General features: G+C 32.2%; 1 protein-coding gene across 1 annotated transcript in view; it reads right to left on the bottom strand.

The window, feature by feature from the left end:
* LOC110384279 (mortality factor 4-like protein 1) overlaps positions 1–5411 on the bottom strand; it is a 185841-nt gene that overhangs the window by 132926 nt on the left and 47504 nt on the right. The window lies entirely within an intron of this gene.

Here is a 5411-nt window from a genome sequence, read left to right as displayed (position 1 = left end):
GTGGGCGACTCCGATGATTTCTATTTTACGGCGGAATTTCAATAACTTGTGTAAACAAAACAACTTATGCCCATTTTCCTCTGTGAAAGATTATAACAAATTGATCTCAATGCTAGTCTATATTATTAAAAATATTAATTGTAACTATTTATGAATATCCTATTAAATTATCTCTGTACGAATGCTGGTCGTTTTATTAAAGAACTTAAGTACCTAAACCTTCTAGGGAAGTAGAGGAGAGCAGGGGCCAGATTCTCCTAAGTTAATAATGTCAAAATCGAATAGAAATTGAATCGCAAAATGATCGCAATAGCAGTTTTAACCATATCGGGCATTCTGCTACTAATATAAGACCAATCGTATTCCAACGACATTCGATTGGTTTGCGATTGGTCTGCTATTTTGGTGATTTTGGTCTAGGTATAAGGTAGTTCGCTCTACAATCATATTGTAATCGTAAATCATTTGCAGACAAAGTGGTTCATTATAGTCCCCAGGCCGGCGAACAAATTTTTTTTTGATACATATACATTTAAGACTTTGTGAGTGCCTTCCTTACGATGAGTCCGACAAACTTTTCGAATGCGCAAATTTTGATGCCGCTGCGTTTTTTAATGCTTGACTCCTGAAATTGTCGTTATGACGTCACTATGGCTCTTCGTACATACACGTTTCATTTTTTGAGATTCGTTTAATAAAGCTAACTAGAGAATGGTGGTCAACTTGTCCGATAAAGATCGTGCTGCGTTTGGAGTGTCCACCATCCTGAAAATGTCGGTATGACGTCACTACGACTCTTCGTACATACACGTTTCATTTTTTGAGTTTTGTTTAATAAAGTTAACTAGAAAATTGTGGTCAACTTGTCCGATAAAGATCATGCTGCGTTTCGAGTGTCCACCATCCGAAACATGTCGATATGACGTCACTGTGTCTCCCCATACATACATGTCAGACAAATACAACAATGATAGATAAGACTATTCTTATTGCAAATATCGACTTGTCCGACAAATGTAGTGAGTCAAATAGTCAGTTCGACAAGAAAATGAGAAAAAAATATTACAATTGGAAGAAGTTTATTCTTTTTGTCAATTTCTGACTTAAATATTCACGTGCATTATTTAAGTATATTATTTGGCATACTACTTACCAATTTTAATTACTATTTTAGAAAAAGTAGCCTGATTAAGACGTATTGTTGATAGTTTATATTATGTTAAGGAATAATATCCCACATCTATTAATGAACTATATATCAATCAAAAGGTCTTTTTAAGCGCAACATTTTGTCTCAACATACCACTTATCAATTCTTAGTATTTTAGAAGATATAGCCCAAATAAGGCGTATTATCGATAGGTTTTACTATGTTAGGGAATAATGTCCCACCTCTAGGTATGAACCATATGTCAATCGAAAGATCTTTTTAAGCGCTATATTCCGTCTTAACATACCACTTACCGATTCTTAGTATTTTGGAAGACATAACTGACCTAAGGCATATTATTGATACTTTACATTGTGTTATGGAATAACATCTCACTTGAAGTTATGAGCCATATTTCAATCAAAAGATGTTTTTAAGCGCAAGGTTGTATTAGCATAACTCCGACAAATTGTTAGTACTTTAAAAGCTAGAGCTTTTCTAAGAATATATTATCGGTAGGTTCTGTCAAGCTAATCCATTACTTCTTTAGTAACAAATTATATATTATTTGAAAAACCTTTCCAAATGAAACATTTCGTGTTAACATACTTCCGACAAATTGTTAGTAGTTTAGAAGCTAGAGCTTATTTAAAATTATAATTATTGATAGATGTTTTCAATTAAATAAATCCCATCTCTAGTAATGAGTTAAACATCATTCAAAAGACGTTTTTAAATGCAACATTTCATATTAAAAAAACTTCGGCGAATTGTTAGTATTTCAGAAGCTAGAGCTTATATAAGATTATTTTATCGATAGGTGTTTTCAAGTTAATAAATCCCTCCTGTAGTAATGATACATATATCATTCGAAACGACTTTCTAAATGCAACATTTACTATTAACATACTTCACACCAATTGTCAGTACTTTATACCAAATCTTAAAATATATCTATATTTTCCGGACGGTGGACACTCCATATGCAGCATGATCTTTGTCGGACAAGCTTACCACAATTTTCTAGTTAACTTTATTAAACAAATCTCAAAAAATGAAACAGGTATGTACGAAGAGTCGTAGTGACGTCATACCGACATTTTCAGGATGGTGGACACTCCAAACGCAGCACGATCTTTATCGGACAAGTTGACCACCATTTTCTAGTTAACTTTATTAAACGAATCTCAAAAAATGAAACAGGTATGTACGAAGAGTCATAGTGACGTCATATCGACATTTTCAGGATGGTGGACACTCCAAACGCAGCACGATCTTTATCGGACAAGTTGACCACCATTCTCTAGTTAACTTTATTAAACGAATCTCAAAAGATGAAACGTGTATGTACGAAGAGCCATAGTGACATCATATCGACAATTTCAGGAGTCAAGCATTAAAAAACGCAGCGGCACCAAAATTTGCGCATTCGAAAAGTTTGTCGGACTCATCGTAAGGAAGGCACTCACAAAGTTTTAAATGTATATGTATCAAAAAAAAATTTGTTCGCCGGCCTGGGGACTATTATTGAATGACAGAAAAGGATAAAAACGTTTATTTCAAAGAAAAAATTGCGGAATGCCACCCTTCAATCGTAATTGAGTCGGGATTGGATCTCAGTCGAATGGGAATGGTATGTAAAATTAGGAGAATCGGGCCCCAGGTATTTACAAAATCAGTATCATTTATCAAGTTAGAACCTAAACTATGACCTGCTATTTAAAATTACCTAAATTACCTCAGCAACCAACTAGGTACTTTTATTTAATTTGAAAAACTATATGTATAATAATTGTATTACGGTAGTTATTATGAGTTAAGTTTTTTTTAAGATATATTATGTCTTACAAAAAAAGAAAAACATAAAAAAATATAAAATCACTCTTTCACTCTAAGGTTGGCTGGAAGAGAACCCAACACTGGGTTAAGCTCGCCATTGTACATTATCTCTCTGTATTCAGTGTGTCTCTCTGTATTTATGTGTGCAATAAAGAATAATAATAAAAAAATATCTTATATAATATATCTTAATATTAGGTGTATACCGTACCTAATACAATTATAAAAATTATTTAATTTTGAGGATTAATTAAATTTGAAGATAAACTTAATGAATTTAAATATACCTTCATTAGTGCAGTCATTGAAGCGAAAAATACGATCTAATCTCCGATTTTTTTTATTGTGAACCGATTTGCATGAAATTTTGGAATTAGGTTCATCTTACCCTTAACTTCAAAAGTGAATATGATTTGAACTCCGCCACCCCCCCTGGGGGTGGTTGCCACCCCTTCTTTGGGGTGAATATTTTTTTTTGCAAAATAACCTCGGATATCGATAGAAGACCTAATTTTAAGCTAAAGTTGTCTTTAAAGTTTAAAAAAAAATCCAATACTTTTCAAGTTACTGGCAATTGAAAATTCGCAATTTTTTCATGTTTTTCATCGGTTTTTTGCAAATATCTCCAAAAATATACGTTTTATCGAAAATGTAAAAAGAACAACATTGTAGCAGGTAAAACAACGAACAATTTGTTAAGTTTATAAAGTGTTCTAAGTGCAATATTAAGCTAGATATTAAAGATAAAAGCCGTTTCTATTTTGCTAAAATTTAATCGACGTAGTTTATGCCATCTATTATTTTAGTAAGTTGATCAATTTACGAGTTTTATTATTTTCCGGTGACATATATACACATTACAATAGTTGTGACTCTTTATTATACTGCCTACTTTCACATTGCTCCAAATATGTCAATATTTCGAACTCCGAAGTTTTCAGTTACTAAGTAGAAAAAAATATGACAAGTTTTTGGACCGTAACTCCTTCAATTTTCATTCTATCACAATTTATAAAAAACCACTGTAAAAGTAATTAAGAGAGCTACAACATCCATCATTGCAATATATAGTAAAGAACTTTTTTCTAAAACGGTGAAGGGTTAAAGGGCTTAAGAGAGGCTGTGATTGCGCTGCCACGCGCTCTTTAAACAATCATATCTCCGTCAATTTTTGTTCGACAGAAAAAAAAACAAACCAAATTGTTTGTCAGAAAAATACCTAATTTTTTTATCCGTACACTTTTATACGTATCTGTCGTAATTTTTGAGATATTATGAAAAACAAGTGGGTTTTTCTTTAATTTGAAATTTTGTTCTTTTCGTTAATCGTGACTTTTTTGAAAAATATCTGTCCTGAAGCAGCCAAACTGATACTATCTATCAAACTCTTCATAATAAAGTTAATCCTAGGCGGAATACGATTAATTTTAATTTTGGTGGAAATGGCACTTATGAAACCCATTGATTTAAAAGAAAAAATTTAAGATGCTCCCCTTATTTGCAATACAGCTCACTTATTTTACGTGCAAAAGACTTTTAATAGTGCTCATCTTAAAGCTTACTTCAAGCACTACAAAACCCATTTGTATTAGAATGTATAAAATGCATCTACTCGCCGCTACATGGCATTGACCACAACGATTAAATTTCAGACAAAATAAAAAACGGCTTTGATCTTTAATATCTAGCTTAATATTGCACTTAGGACATTTTATAAAAAACAAATTGTTCGTTGTTTTACATGCTACAATTTTGTTCTTTATAAATTTTTCATAAAACGTAGGTATATTTTTGGAGATATTTGCAAAAAACCGATGAAAAACGAGAAAAAATTGCGAATTTTTAATTGCCAATAACTTGAAAAGTATCTGATTTGTTTTTAAACTTTAAAGACAACTTTAGCTTAAAATTAGGTCTTCTATCGATATCAGAGGTTATTTTGCAAAAAAAATATTCACCCCAAAGAAGGGGTGGCAACCACCTCCAGGGGGGGTGGCGGAGTTCAAATCATATTCACTTTTAAAGTTAAGGGTAAGATGAACTTAATTCCAAAATTTCATGCAAATCGGTTCACAGTAAATAAAAATCGTAGCAATAATGCTTCAATGACTGCACTACATAGAATACACACGATACCAATTCATTTAAAAATTCTAACTCAAACAAAATAATGCCATGTACGTACAAACTAGATCAGCAGAGCTATACTGCTTCCATCTACATCTTGTTTCTCATACTTTTATGTTTTGGAAGTCAAGCTATTAAAAAACCTGGCTAAAATTGTATTACCGCTATTTAGGTGGTTGTTAGCGCAGTGGAGTTATTGTAAATTTAGCAAGCAAGATACTGTCTCTGCTTTATCCGCCGCTGTTTTGGAATTTATTTTATGGTTGTTTCATAATTGTGAAGTTTTTTTTTTCAT

Source organism: Helicoverpa armigera, chromosome 17 (assembly GCF_030705265.1).
Source record: "Helicoverpa armigera isolate CAAS_96S chromosome 17, ASM3070526v1, whole genome shotgun sequence".
NCBI lineage: Eukaryota > Metazoa > Arthropoda > Insecta > Lepidoptera > Noctuidae > Helicoverpa > Helicoverpa armigera.
This window is presented reverse-complemented; position numbering and strand designations above follow the sequence as displayed.